The sequence below is a fragment of the Triticum urartu genome, chromosome 1A (assembly GCF_056163025.1).
Source record: "Triticum urartu cultivar PI428250 chromosome 1A, HENAU_Tu73, whole genome shotgun sequence".
NCBI classification, from domain to species: Eukaryota; Viridiplantae; Streptophyta; class Magnoliopsida; order Poales; family Poaceae; genus Triticum; species Triticum urartu.
In genome coordinates this window covers 275,671,202-275,687,199 of record NC_141873.1, presented here as the reverse complement: position 1 = coordinate 275,687,199, position 15,998 = coordinate 275,671,202, and positions in this window count along the sequence as shown.

The following is a 15,998-nucleotide window of genomic DNA, read 5'->3' as shown; positions in this document are numbered from 1 at the left end:
CATTGGCCCGGGGGGGGGGGGGGGGGGTTAAAATAAAGATGACCCTTGAGTCCGCGGAACCCAAGGGAAAAAGGCTTAGGTGGAAAATGGTAAAACCAAGGTTGGGCCTTGCTGGAGGAGTTTTATTCAAGGCGAACTGTCAAGGGGTTCCCATTATAACCCAACCGCGTAAGGAATGCAAAATCAAGGAACATAACACCGGTATGACGGAAACTAGGGCGGCAAGAGTGGAACAAAACACCAGGCATAAGGCCGAGCCTTCCACCCTTTACCAAGTATATAGGTGCATTAACGTAAATAAGATATAATAATGATATCCCAACAATAATCATGTTCCAACAAGGAACAAACTCCATCTTCACCTGCAACTAGCAACGCTATAAGAGGGGCTGAGCAAAGCGGTAACATAGCCAAACAACGGTTTGCTAGGACAAGGTGGGTTAGAGGCTTGACATGGAAATATGGGAGGCATGGTAAAGCATGTGTTAGGTATCTCGGCATAGCAATAGAGCGAACAACTAGCAAGCAAAGATAGAAGTGATTTCGAGGGTATGATCATCTTGCCTGCAAAGTTCTCCGAGTTGACGTAAGTTTGATCCTCGTAAGCGTACTCAACGGGTTCCTCGATCACGTACTCGTCTCCCAGCTCTACCCAAAGCAAGAACACAAGCAAAGGACCAAACAATCAATCACGGTGCAATGCGCAAGCAACATGATGCAAAACATGGCATGATATGCGGGATGTGATATGCAATGCATATGCGTGCTTCGGAAGGGAAAGATTGAAACATGCATCAACTTGGCAAACCAAGAGTGCCGCTGGAAAGAGGAGTTGATTTCGGTCAAAATCGATATAAAGATCACCGGAATCGGATGCACGATTTGCAAATGGCAAGCAAAACAATAATGGCACAATTATGCGATTAACAGCACGATGCCATCTAGAATGCAACAAGAAACTAAGCTACTGCACCCCAACATATCAACAAAGCACATGGCAGTGATCTACTCAAGATGCTTGACAAAAGATAAACATGGAGCTACGGCTAAATCACAAAAGAGCAGGTTCAAACAAGCATGGCAAAAGTGCAAAAGATATCAGCATCACAGACTTAGTGAGAAATACAACTTGTCAGGAATTAACATCAGGAACCAATGTTTAGAGCAAGATAACAACATGCTACAGGAACAGAACATAGCAATACAAGGCATGGCATGAATCTACTCAAAGCATATAACAAAAGTCCCTTACTAACCATAAGCCATGTAAACATAGCAAGTTTCGTTAACAGATTCAGACTTAGCAGAAAACTGGACATGGCAAAACAGAGTTTTGAAGGCATGTTTGTGAGCTCGATTCACTCAACACAAGGCATTGCATGACAAACTAAGCATACTAACAGCAAGAAGACATGATCATGAAGCTAACCATGGTAAGAACAATCTCATAGCATGCATGGATCAACTACAACAACCTTGGCAAAATTGATTAACATGTAAACAATCTACCAGGAACATTTTATAGCAAACGTAGAGCAAGATTGAGTCATGCTAGGGTACTCCATAAATGCAAATAGGGACATGGATGGATAGAGCACAACCATATGTCAATAAAATCCTTACTGAACATACTCAAAAGAAGCATGGATCTCTCTGTAGCAACATGAACACATGGCATAAAAATAACAGCAGGGAAATGACTTAGTGAAATACTAAGTCCCTGAAATCAGTAATATCACGAGAGCTACTTTGCATGCTTGTGCTAGTCACCACATCGATCACAAAAATACATGGCATACACCCATCTAAAGATGGCATGGCATAGCCCAAAACACATGTAGAGCTCATGCCCATATGCAGCACACAATAATCATGGCAAAAATGACAAATGCTCAAGATCTGTTAAGAAACAGGAACTAACATTTTATAGCACTCTTGCATCAACAATTTGGGCATCAAGATGGACTCAAACAAGCATGACACGATGGAACAAAATGAAGAGCACAACCAGATGAACAATTTGATATATGGCACGCACAAAACGGACCTACCTATGCGGAGTTATGATGCAATGAACAGAGCTAGAAAATGCAATATAAAAGGACTTGGAGGAAAAAGGAAGTCAACCCTAGGGTTCCTCAGATCCAGATCCGGGCGGCGCGGAACCCGAGGATGGCCGGGGTCTTTGCCGGAGCTGCGGTTCTCGCCGGAGCACTTCGCCGGAGAGGAGAGGAGAGGTGGCCGGAGCTTGGGGTCGAGGCCAGTGGAGATCGCTGGAGACGGAGCAGACGCGGCTCCCGCGGCGGACCTGGGCGGCGGAGGCGGCGAACGGGCGGCGGGGCGGCGGCCGGAGTTGGCGGCAGGGACGGTGCGCCGGCCGTCGCGGGCACGGGGAGGCGCGGGGGCGCGTGCGGCGACGATGGGCCGGGCAGGCCCGATCCGGGCTCGCCGGGCCGGCGGCAGAGGCGGGTGGTGCGTGACACGTGGCGCGCTACGATTGGACGGGGCACCGCGGTGGACGCGTCCGGCGCCGTCCGGACGTGTCCGACACGGAGGGAGAGGGAGGACTAGGGTTTCATCCGCGAATTTCGGAGGAAGAGGTCTATTTATAGATTCTGGGAGCTTGGAGAGTCCAAATGAGGTGCGGTTTTCGGCCAAGCGATCGTGATCGAACAACCGAGAAAATGGAGGGGGTTTGGATGGGTTTTGGGCCACTTTGGAGGGGTGTTGGGCTGCAACACACACACACGGGGCCTTTACGGTTCCCCGGTTAACCGTTGGAGTATCAAACGGACTCCAAATGGCACGAAACTTGACAGGCGGTCTATCGGTGGTGTACCAAGGTCACTTGGCAAATCTCGGTCCATTCCGAGAAAGTTTAACACCCGCACACGAAAAGAGGCAAAAGGGGGCGTCGGAGGACGTAGGAGTGCCGGATCGCAAAACGGATAACGGGGAAAATGCTCGGATGCATGAGATGAACACGTATGCAAATGCGATGCACATGATGACATGATATGAGATGCATGACATGGAAAAAATGCAAAACAAAGACAAGAACCCAACCATGAGGGAATATCATAACTTAGAGCCGAAAATGGCAAGAGTCGGAGTACAATTATGCCAAATTACATCCGGGGCGTTACAGAAGAGGGGGGGGCACCCCCCTTTCCTTCTCCCTCTCCTCGTTCCTTTCCCCATCCTAGTAGGAGTAGGAAAGGGGAGTACTACTCCTACTAGGAGGAGGACTCCTCCTCTCCTGCCGCGCCCCAAGGGCCGGTCGCCCCCCTTGCTCCTTTATATACGGGGGCAGGGGCACCCTAGGACACACAAGTTGATTGTTTCCAGCCGTGTGTGGTGCCCCCTCCACCATAATCCACCTCGGTCGTATCATAGCGGTGCTTAGGCGAAGCCCTGTTCCGGTAGCATCATCATCACCGTCATCACGCCGTCGTGCTGATGAAGCTCTCCCTCGACACTCTGTTGGATCGTGAGTTCATGGGACGTCACCAGCTGAACGTGTGCAGATCGCGGAGGTGTCATACTTTCGGTACTAGGATCATTCGATCGTGAAGACATACGACTACATCAACCGTGTTATCATAACGCTTCCGCTTATGGTCTACGAGGGTATGTAGACAATACTCTCCCCTCTCGTTGATATGCATCACCATGATCTTGCGTGTGTGTAGGATTTTTTTTGAAATTACTGCGTTAACCAACAGTGGCATCCGAGCCAGGTTTATGCATAGATGTTATATGCACGAGTAGAACACAAAGGAGTTGTGGGCCTGGGTATATACATATTGCTTGCCGTCACTAGTTGATTCTTGATTCAACGGTATTGTTGGATGAAGCGGCCCAGACCGACATTACGCGTACGCTTACGCGAGACTGGTTCTACCGACGTGCTTCACACACAGGTGGCTGGTGGGTGTCAGTTTCTCCAACTTTAGTTGAATCGGATTCAATGAACATGATTCTTTCTGAAGATCAAAAAGCAATCACTATACCGCATTGTGGTTTTTGATGCGTAGGTAAGAACGGTTCTTGCTCAGCCCGTAGTAGCCACGTAAAACTTGCAACAACAAAGTAGAGGACGTCTAACTTGTTTTTGTAGGGCATGTTGTGATGTGATATGGTCAGGACATGATGCTAAATTATATTGTATGAAATGATCATGTTTTGTAACACAGTTATCGGCAACTGGCAGGAGCCATATGGTTGTCGCTTTATTGTATGAAATGCAATCGCCATGTAATTGCTTTACTTTATCACTAAGCGGTAGCGGTAGTCGTAGAAGCAATAGTTGGCGATACGACAATGATGCTTCGATGGAGATCAAGGTGTCAAGCCGGTGAAGATGGTGATCATGACGGTGCTTCGGAGATGGAGATCAAAGGCACAAGATGATGATGGCCATATCATATCACTTATATTGATTGCATGTGATGTTTATCCTTTATGCATCTTATTTTGCTTAGTTCGGTGGTAGCATTATAAGATGATCTCTCACTAAATTTCAAGGTATAAGTGTTCTCCCTGAGTATGCACCGTTGCTACAGTTCGTCGTGCCGAGACACCACGTGATGATCGGGTGTGATAAGCTCTACGTTCACATACAACGGGTGCAAGCCAGTTTTGCACAAGCAGAATACTCGGGTTAAACTTGATGAGCCTAGCATATGCAGATATGGCCTCGGAACACTGAGACCGAAAGGTCAAGCGTGAATCATATAGTAGATATGATCAACATAGTGATGTTCACCATTGAAAACTACTCCATCTCACGTGATGATCGGACATGGTTTAGCTGATATGGATCATGTGATCACTTAGATGATTAGAGAGATGTCTATCTAAGTGGGAGTTCTTAAGTAATTTGATTAATTGAACTTTAATTTATCATGAACTTAGTACCTGATAGTATTTTGCATGTCGATGTTATTGTAGATAGATGGCCTGTGCTATTGTTCCGTTGAATTTTAATGCGTTCCTAGAGAAAGCTAAGTTAAAAGATGATGATAGCAACTACACGGACTGGGTCCGTAACTTGAGGATTATCCTCATTGCTGCATAGAAGAATTACGTCCTGGAAGCACCGCTAGGTGACAAACCCGTTGCAGGAGCAACGCCAGATGTTATGAACACCTGGCAGAGCAAAGCCGATGACTACTCGATAGTTTAGTGTGCCATGCTTTACGACTTAGAACCAGGACTTCAACGACGTTTTGAATGTTATGGAGCATATGAGATGTTCCAGGAGTTGAAGTTAATATTTCAAGCAAATGCCCAGATTGACATATATGAAGTCTCCAATAAGTTCTACATCTGCAAGATGGAGGAGAATAGTTCTGTCAGTGAACATATACTCAGAATGTGTGGGTACCACAACCACTTGACTCAGCTCGGAGTTAATCTTCCCGATGATAGTGTCATTGACAGAGTTCTTCAATCACTGCCACCAAGCTATAAGAGCTTCATGATGAACTATAATATGCAAGGGATGGATAAGACGATTCCTAAGCTCTTCGCAATGCTAAAGGCCGCGGAGGTAGAAATCAAGAAGGAGCATCAAGTGTTCATGGTCAACAAGACCACCAGTTTCAAGAAAAATGGTAAAGGGAAGAAGGGGAACTTCAAGAAGAACAACAAGCCAGTTGCTGCTCAAGTGAAGAAACCCAAGTCTGGACCTAAACCTGAGACTGAGTGCTTCTACTGCAAAGGAACTGGTCACTGTAAGCGGAACTGCCCCAAGTATTTGGCGGAGAAGAAGGATGGCAAAGTGAAAGGTATATTCGATATACATGTTATTGATGTGTACCTTACTAATGCTCGCAGTAGTGCCTGGGTATTTGATACTGGTTCAGTTGCTAACATTTGTAACTCGAAACAGGGGCTATGGATTAAGCGAAGATTGGCTAAGGACGAGGTGACGATGTGCGTGGGAAATGGTTCCAAAGTCGATGTGATCGCCGTCGGCATGCTACCTCTACATCTACCTTCGGGATTAGTTTTAGACCTAAATAATTGTTATTTGGCGCCAGCGTTGAGCATGAACATTATATATGGATCTTGTTTGATGCGAGACGATTATTCATTTAAATCAGAGAATAATGGTTGTTCTATTTATATGAGTAATATCTTTTATGGTCATGCACCCTTGATGAGTGGTCTATTTTTACTAAATCTTGATAGTAGTGATACACATGTTCATAGTATTGAAGCCAAAAGATGCAGAGTTGATAATGATAGTGCAACTTATTTATGGCACTGCCGTTTGGGTCATATTGGTGTAAAGAGCATGAAGAAACTCCATTCTGATGGACTTCTAGAATCACTTGATTATGAATCACTTGGTACTTGCGAACCATGCCTCATGGGCAAGATGACTAAAACTCCATTCTCCGGAACAATGGAGCGAGCAACAGAGTTATTGGAAATCATACATACTGATGTATGCGGTCCAACAAACGTTGAAGCTCATGGTGGATATCGTTATTTTCTCACCTTCACAGATGATTTGAGCAGATATGGGTATATCTACTTAATGAAACATAAGTATGAATCATTTGAAAAGTTCAAAGAATTTCAGCGTGAAGTGGAAAATCATCGTAACAAGAAAATAAAGTTTCTATGATCTGATCATGGAGGAGAATATTTGAGTTACGAGTTTGGTCTTCATTTGAAACAATACAGAATAGTTTCGCAACTCACGCCACCCGGAAAACCACAGTGTAATGGTGTGTCCGAACGTCGTAATCGTACTTTACTGGATATGGTGCGATCTATGATGTCTCTTACTGATTTACCGCTATCGTTTTGGGGTTATGCTTTAGACACTGTTGCATTCACGTTAAATAGGGCACCATCTAAATCCGTTGAGACGACACCTTATGAACTGTGGTTTGGCAAGAAACCCAAGTTGTCCTTTCTTAAAGTTTGGGGCTGCGATGCTTATGTGAAAAAGCTTCAACCTAATAAGCTCGAACCCAAATCAGAGAAATGTGTCTTCATAGGATACCCAAAGGAGACTGTTGGGTACACCTTCTATCACATATCCGAAGGCAAGATATTCGTTGCTAAGAATGGATCCTTTCTAGAGAAGGAGTTTCTCTCAAAAGAAGTGAGTGGGAGGAAATTAGAACTTGATGAGGTAATTGTACCTGCTCCCTTATTGGAAAGTAGTTCATCACTGAAATCAGTTCTAGTGATTCCTACACCAGTAAGTGAGGAAGCTAATGATGATGATCATGAAACTTCTGATCAAGTTACTACCGAACCTCTAGGTCAACCAGAGTAAGATCCGCACCAGAGTGGTAGGTAATCCTGTTCTGGAAGTCATGTTAGTTGACCATGACGAACCTACAAACTATGATGAAGCGATGATGAGCCCAGATTCCGCAAAATGGCTTGAGGCCATGAAATCTGAGGTGGGATCCATGTATGAGAACAAAGTGTAAACTTTGGTTGACTTGCCCGATGATCGGCAGGCCATAGAAAATAAATGGATCTTCAAGAAGAACACTGACGCTGACGGTAATATTACTGTCTAGAAAGCTCGACTTGTTGCAAAAGGTTTTTGACAAGTTCAAGGAGTTGACTACGATGAGACCTTCTCACCCGTAGCGATGCTTAAGTCCGTCCGAATCATGTTAGCAATTGCCACATTTTATGATTATGAAATTTGGCAAATGGATGTCAAAACTGCATTCCTTAATGGATATATTAAAGAACAGTTGTATATGATGCAACCAGAAGGTTTTGTCGATCCAAAAGTTGTTAACAAAGTGGGCAAGCTCTAGCGATCCATTTATGGACTGGTGCAAGCCTCTCGGAGTTGGAATATACGCTTTGATAGTGTGATCAAAGCATATGGTTTTATAAAGACTTTTGGAGAAGCCTATATTTACAAGAAAGTGAGAGCGACCTCTTTAGCATTTCTGATATTATATGTAGATGACATATTGTTGATCGGAAACGATACTGAATTTCTGAATAGCATAAAAGGATACTTGAATAAGAATTTTTCAATGAAAGACCTCGGTGAAGCTGCTTATATATTGGGCATCAAGATCTATAGAGATAGATCAAGACTCTTAATTGGACTTTCACAAAGCACATACCTTGATAAAGTTTTGAAGAAGTTCAAAATGGATCAAGCAAAGAAAGGGTTCTTGCCTGTGTTACAAGGTGTGAATTTGAGTCAGACTCAATGCCCGACCACTGTAGAAGATAGATAGAAAATGAAAGGTGTTCCCTATGCTTCAGCCATTGGCTCTATCATGTATGCAATGCTGTGTACCAGACCTGATATGTGCCTTGCTATCAGTTTAGCAGGGAGGTACCAAAGTAATCTAGGAGTGGATCACTGGACATCGGTCAAGAACATCCTGAAATACCTGAAAAGGACTAAGGATATGTTTCTCGTATATGGAGGTCACAAAGAGCTCGTCGTAAATGGTTACGTCGATGCAAGCTTTGACACTGATCCGGATGACTCTAAGTCACAAACCGGATACATGTTTTTACTAAATGGTGGAGCTGTCAGTTGGTGCAGTTCCAAGCAGAGCATCGTGGTGGGATCTAAAAGCGGAGTACATAGCTGCTTCAGAAGCATCAAATGAAGGAGTTTGGATGAAGGAGTTTGGATGAAGGGGTTCATATCCGATCTAGGTGTCATACCTAGTGCATCGGGTCCAATGAAAATCTTTTGTGACAATACTGGTGCAATTTCCTTGGCAAAGGAATCTAGATTTCACAAGAGAACCAAGCACATCAAGAGACGCTTCAATTCCATCTGCGTCAAGTCAAGGAGGGAGACATAGAGATTTGCAAGATACATGCGGATCTGAATGTTGCAGACCCATTGACTAAGCCTCTCTCACGAGCAAAACATGATTAGCACCAAGACTCCATGGGTGTTAGAATCATTACAATGTAATCTAGATTATTGACTCTAGTGCAAGTGGGAGACTGAAGGAAATATGCCCTAGAGGCAATAATAAAGTTGTTATTTATATTTCCTTATATCATGATAAATGTTTATTATTCATGCTAGAATTGTATTACCGGAAACTTAGTATATCTGTGAATACATAGACACACAGAGTGTCACTAGTATGCCTCTACTTGACTAGCTCGTTGAATCAATGATGGTTATGTTTTTTAACATCCCAAATTTTCAATTTGGAATGTTATACATAGATCATTCATGCATATCATATTTTATTGCACTTCGTTTCGCGAATCCTCGAAATCCTAAGCAACTCAAGGACCCTCGGAGAGAGTGGGGATTTCCCTGTTTTCATATTTGAGTTTTATCAAATATTGAAACGAGGATTTTTGGTTTTAATTATTTTTCTCTCCGAAATTTTTTCATATTAAAATATATGAGAGGAGATAATATGACTTCTCCAAAATAAATGAAATATTGGAGGAAAAATATTAAAATCAAATATTTGATTTTATTCGGAGTTTATTGCTTTTTTATTTGAATTAGAAAAAAATTGCACATATTTCAAAGTTGCATTTTAGGGCCAAGAAAATGTTCATCTTATTCTAAATATTTTATTTAGACGGTGAAAATTTGTTTCGGCATTTTTAGATTTTTATTTTATTTTCTAGGATTTATTTAGTTCTGGCGATTTTTTTAAAAGAAAATGCAGCGCCGACTAGGCCGAGGCCCAGCCGAGTCAGGCTGCCGGCCCACCTCCCCGTGCCGCCGTCTCCCACCTCGAGACCGTGCCTGCCGCCGCCGCACGCCGTGACTGAGTCGGCCACGACCCCGCCCCCTTCCCCAAGCCACGCAACCCCCCCTCTTATAAGCCGACCCGGGCCCCCCCTGGAGCCCTGATGCCGCACCGCCGCCACCGCAAGCTGCCCGCCTTGCGCCGCACGCCGCCACCGCCGCCCCGCCGCCGCACGCAGCACCTCGTCGCGGAAGCCGCCGGAGGTATACGCCGCCGCCGCCGGTTTTCTCTAGAAAACCAATCCGGTTTTTTAGAAACCTTACTTTGTTTTTTTAAATCGGTTCGCCGGTTTTTCTCGGTTTAGTTACTTTGCGGACGTTCGTCCGTACGTTCATTCTAACGAACGGTGTTCACTCGTTAGCCGCAGACAACGAACGTTCGTTCCTTAGCCTGTTCGTCAGTTTTCTTTTTTCTCAGATTTTCCGTGATTATTTTTCAATCATGATTTCTAATCCGATTTTCGTTTTAGTTTATATTTTCGCTCATTTATAGGAATCAGGTGATTCAAGCGCCTAGATCTTCGTCTCGAAACCCTCTTTCCGTTTTACCAACTTGAACAAGATTTTGATATAGTAAAATTTGACCTTAGTCCAGATTCATAAACGGATCTTGTTTCTTTCGCAGTTTGAGTTTCGTTGCTCCGTTTGATTTGATTCTTTTCGCAAACCGGAGTTCTTAAGTTGAACTTTCTGGTTAGATCTTCTTATTTGAGATTTACCCATGTTTTCCTTGCTTGATTGCTTATGTATGCTATTGATTGTTTGCGATGGAACACCCGGAGTGCGAAGCGTGCTACTACGAGTTCTTAGGTTTCGTGGATCATTAGCAAGGCAAGTAACACTTTGATCATACCCCTTTATCACCTAGTTTTTATGCATTAGTTCCAATCCTCAATCATTGCATGGTTAGGATGTGATTAACATGTGGGTTGGGAAGTAGTTGATGAGGTAGAACCTATTGCCCTGTTATATTCAAACCTTGGGAGTTACTTTTACGTAGTGCTTATATTGCTATGCTATGCTCGTAGACGTGGTTTGGGTGAGTGAAATTCCATGACAGATGTGAGATTGTTAATTAATGGTTCAACTTAAGGTGGCAATTTGAATACAAATCTGGGCGGATTGTTTGTTGGGCACCTGGGGAATCCAGTGTTGTCCTAGGATATCCCAGAGTACCTGTGTGATAATCCTATGGTCTGCCACCCAGGCTCAAAGGGAACTGAGATATTTTCATGCTAGAAACTTCCGTGTGCAGCCACAAGCTATTACGGGCTCTAGCATAGTTGAGTAAGTTGCGTGAAGCTCCCGAAGAGGTGGATCAGCAGGTAGAGGGATGTAGGTTGGTATGGTCTGCGCGGAGTAAGGGGTTAATGCTTCTGAAAGACTGTGTCCCGGTCATCCGTTTCTCAAACACAATGAAGTGCGAGAAATCCAACGGAGGAGATCGAGTCTTGTGGGGAAAAGTGCGCAAACCTCTGCAGAGTGTATAAACTAATCATGGTTAGCCGTGTCCCCGGTTATGGACATCTTGAGTATCTAGTACTTGGAGTATCATAAGTATCTCATCACTATTGAATAATATTGTTGGGTTGCTAATTACTTTAATTGGGATTGAGTTGGAGGAACCTTCTCAATGATGCTTCAACTACCATGATAGTTAAATAAAATATATTCCTTTGTTGTAGGAAAAAATTGGCTTTTCGCAAAAACTATAACCATAGAGCTTTCCACCAGCCAAATATGCATGTAGTGATAGCATTATTCTGTTCTTGCTCTACTGTGTTATTTTGCCAGCATATTCCATGGGCTGACCCGTTTTCGGGCTGCAACGTATTATGTTGCAGACTTTTCAGATGAGGAGTAAGGTTCGTTAGGTTATTGCTGTGCAGCTCAGCTATGCCGTTGGAGTTGATGGACTCACTTTATCCTTCAAGACTTCCGCTGTTATCATATTAGATGGCCTTAAGCCATATTTATTGTAATAAGTTCTCTTTTGAGACATTCGATGTAATAAGTGTGTGATTGCTACTCTGTTATAAATCCTCGAGTACTGTGTGTGTCAGCATTACCGATACAGGGATGACACTGAAGCACAGAGACTTGACCGTTTGAGGTCGGGTCGCTACAAGATGGTATCAGATCACACGCTGAGTGTAGGACACGACCACTAAGCTAAAGCCCTAGATCACTATTCTCTTCTCATTTCCGACTCCTCTCCATTTTCTACTCTTTAGGATGGCGGACGCAAGGAACAAGTTTGCACAACCGGATGAAGACGCCCCCTTTGGACGACACTTGAAGGAAGTCACTAGGTACCTGAACATTGGAATACCAAGCTTCACCGGGACTTACAATGCCACCTTACCAGAAGAGGAGCGATGGATGATTCAAGTTCAAGTTCCAGGAAGGACATTCACGCCTGTCACTAAGCCCATAGAGTTTTCCTTCGATGCACCAACCTGGAGTCTAGGAAAGAGTATGGCAGCTCACATCACCATGGGACGCATTGGAGAAGTTTATCATAAGGAGCTTAAGGATACTATCTATCAGATTTGTGGGCGCCGAGATGAGCAATGGGAGATGATCAGCACCAAGAGGGATAGATCAATTGCAGCTTTCATCCAGGAGTTAAACCAACACATTCGTCGCCAGGAGAACCAGATGTGCGCAGGAATGATAGACCTGAAGAAGGCGATGACTAGGATCACGGAACTGGAGGAAGAACTCAAGGCTACCCGTGAAGATTATGAGGAGGAAATCGTCGTACTAGTGGAGAAGAATGACGATCTGGAAAGGAATCTAGGAGTATTCATGGGAGACCCCGCACCAGGAGGAGAAGACGAAGAACCCAAGGAGATTCGCCCGGAGGACTACATTATCATCGACGACACCGACACGGACCCTGACGATAGCGATGATGACTATGAAGACGAAGCTGGAGCAGACATCATGGAGTCTTCAACCGAGGAATATTTTTAGTAGACCACCACATCAATAGTAGTATTCCACCATGTATATAGTATAGTCCGAGCACTTTTGTAACGATAGTTAGATCGATTGTATGCCCTTGCTTGATTGATTGAGTGAAATGATTGTGTTTGTCTCATGTGCATATGGGTAGTGTTTTCTCATTAGACCTCATTCTATTCTAATCTCTCCCCTCTAAACCCATCAGATGCCTCCGAGACGTGACCCCAGATTTACTTTCCCACCAGAGCTCACTCAGTTGATCCAGCAGCAGAATACCCTGATGCAGTTGTTAGTTCAGAACCAAGGCAACAACAACAACAACAACAACAACAACAACAATCCACCGCCACCACCACCACCAGTTGATAACTTAGCCCGTTTTCTGAGGTTGCAGCCGCCGGTGTTTTCCAGTAGCACCGAGCTGATAGTGGCAGATGATTGGCTCCACAGGATTGGAAGGGAGTTAACCACTGCAGGATGTACAGATGCTGAGAAGGTGCGTTTTGCCGCACATCAATTGGATGGAACAGCAGCCTCATGGTGGGAGAATTACACTGTCACCTACCCTATAGCCACTGTTACATGGGATCAGTTTCAGCAAGCTTTCCGTACAACCCATGTCTCAACTGGAGCTATGAGTATGAAGAAGCGTGAGTTTCGCAACTTACGCCATGGGAACCGTACTGTGGCTCAGTACGTGGATGAGTTTAGCAAGTTATCTCGCTATGCCCCTGACGATGTGGCCACAGATGCCGTGAAGCAGGAGAAGTTTATGGAAGGGCTGAACGATGAGATGAGCATGCAGTTAATGGTGGCAGCATTCAATAACTAACAGGAATTGGTAGATAAGGCTCTTATGATTGAAGGGAAGCAGCAGCAGATTGAGAGCCGTAAGAGGAAGTATGGACAAGGAAGGTATAATTCAGGAGCTCAACAGAAACCTCGCCTAACCCCGAACACGGGGGGACTTGTTCATAACCATGGAGGCCACACCCACAATGGAGGAAGTAACCATAATCATACTGGCCCAAGGAATGGGAATGGGAATGGAGCAAGCAACAATCGGAACCGTTCCAATCCAGCCACACCTGCCAAGAGAGACCTAAGCCACGTTACTTGTTTCAAGTGCGGGAAGACTGGACACTATGCCACGGAGTGCCCTGAATCGAAGAATGGAAACGACAATGGGAGCGCTGGAAAGAAGCCCAATCCATTCAACAAAGGACAAGTGAACCACGTCAACGTGGAGGAGGTTGAAGAGCAGCCAGACGCAGTTATTGGTAAGTTTTTGGTTAAGTCTTTTACCACCCTTGTTCTTTTTGATACCGGTGCATCGCATTCATACATATCAACGGAATTCGTGGATAAGTTTAAACTACCAACCCAAACCCTTAGGACCCATTTGTTAGTGAGTTCACCCGGAGCAGAATATATGGCTAGTCGATGGTGCGACCAGATACCCTTAACCATTGGTAGCCATGTTTTTCCGTCCGACCTAATAATCTTGGAGTCACAAGGATTGGATGTGATATTAGGCATGGACTGGATGTCAAAGTATGGAGGAAGCATTGACTGTGTTAGTAAGTCAATTTGTCTCACCACCCCTGAGGGAAAAAGGATCAAGTATGTACCTAGGCATGCGCCAAGGAGTAGCCAAGTGAATACCCTCACGGGAATTGTTCAGGAGGAAGTGCCTGTAGTCAAGGATTACCCGGATGTTTTTCCAGAGGATTTACCAGGCATGCCACCGGATCGAGACATCGAGTTTTTGATAGAGCTTTTGCCAGGTACCGGGCCTATATCGAAGCGACCATATCGGATGCCCACAAATGATCTGGAGGAGATTAAGAAATAGATCAAGGAGTTATTGGAGAAGGGTTACATTCGACGGAGCTCATCACCATGGGGAGCCCCAGTGCTTTTGTCGAGAAGAAGGATAAGTCTCTAAGAATGGTTGTTGATTATCGTGCGTTAAATGAGGTGACGATCAAGAACAAATACCCACTGCCGATGATCAATGATTTGTTTGACCAACTGCAAGGAGCCAAGGTGTTTTCAAAGATCGATCTGCGATCTGGATATCACCAGCTGAAGATACGCGAGAAGGACATACCAAAGACATCATTCACCACACGGTACAGGTTGTATGAATATACGGTCATGTCATTTGGACTAACTAACGCCCCTGCCTATTTGATGAGCATGATGAACAAGGTGTTCATGGAATATTTGGATAAGTTTGTTGTGGTGTTCATTGATGATATAATGGTATACTCGAAGAATGAGGAGGAGCACGAAGAGCATTTGCACTTAGTTCTTGAGAAACTCAGGGAACATCAGTTGTATGCCAAGTTCAGCAAATGCGAGTTTTGGCTGAAGGAAGTCGGATTCCTTGGACATGTTATATCAGGAGAAGGTGTAGCAGTAGATCCCACCAAGGTTCAGTCAGTCACTGAATGGTTGGCACCCACCTTAGTTAGCGAGATCCGCAGTTTTCTTGGACTCACAGGATACTATCGGAGATTCATTGAGATTTTTTCCAAAATTGCGAAGCCAATGACGGAGTTATTGAAGAAGGATACCAAATTTAAATGGACAGAAGAATGTGAAGTGAGTTTTCAGGAGTTAAAGAAATGTTTGACCACAGCCCCAGTGCTGATTCTGCCGGATATACGCAAGGAGTTTCAAGTGTATTGCGATGCCTCTCGCCTAGGACTTGGAAGTGTGCTTATGCAGGACGGAAGAGTTGTTTCGTATGCCTCACGACAACTAAAACCGCACGAATTGAATTATGCCACGCATGATTTGGAGTTGGCTGCCGTAGTGCATGCGTTGAAGACTTGGAGACATTACCTCATTGGAAATCATTGTGATGTATACACGGATCATAAGAGTTTGAAGTACATTTTCACACAGAAGGAGCTGAACCTTAGGCAGAGGAGATGGTTGGAGCTTATAAAGGATTATGACATGAAGCTTCACTATCATCCAGGCAAGGCCAATGTCGTAGCCGACGCTTTGAGTCGGAAGAGTTATGTTAATACCCTAGTGAGCACGGGATTGCCAAAGGAGTTAGCAGAGGATCTCATGGAACTTCGATTGGAGATTGTTCCTAGGGGTTTTGTTGCAACAATGGAGGTTCAGTCTACATTGTTAGGAAAGATTTGAGAAGCTCAGAAGGATGACAAAGAGATTGCCGAGATAAAAGAGAGAATGAGCGAAGGAAAGGCCAAAGGTTTTCGTGAGGATGAGCATGACACCTTATGGTTTGAGGATC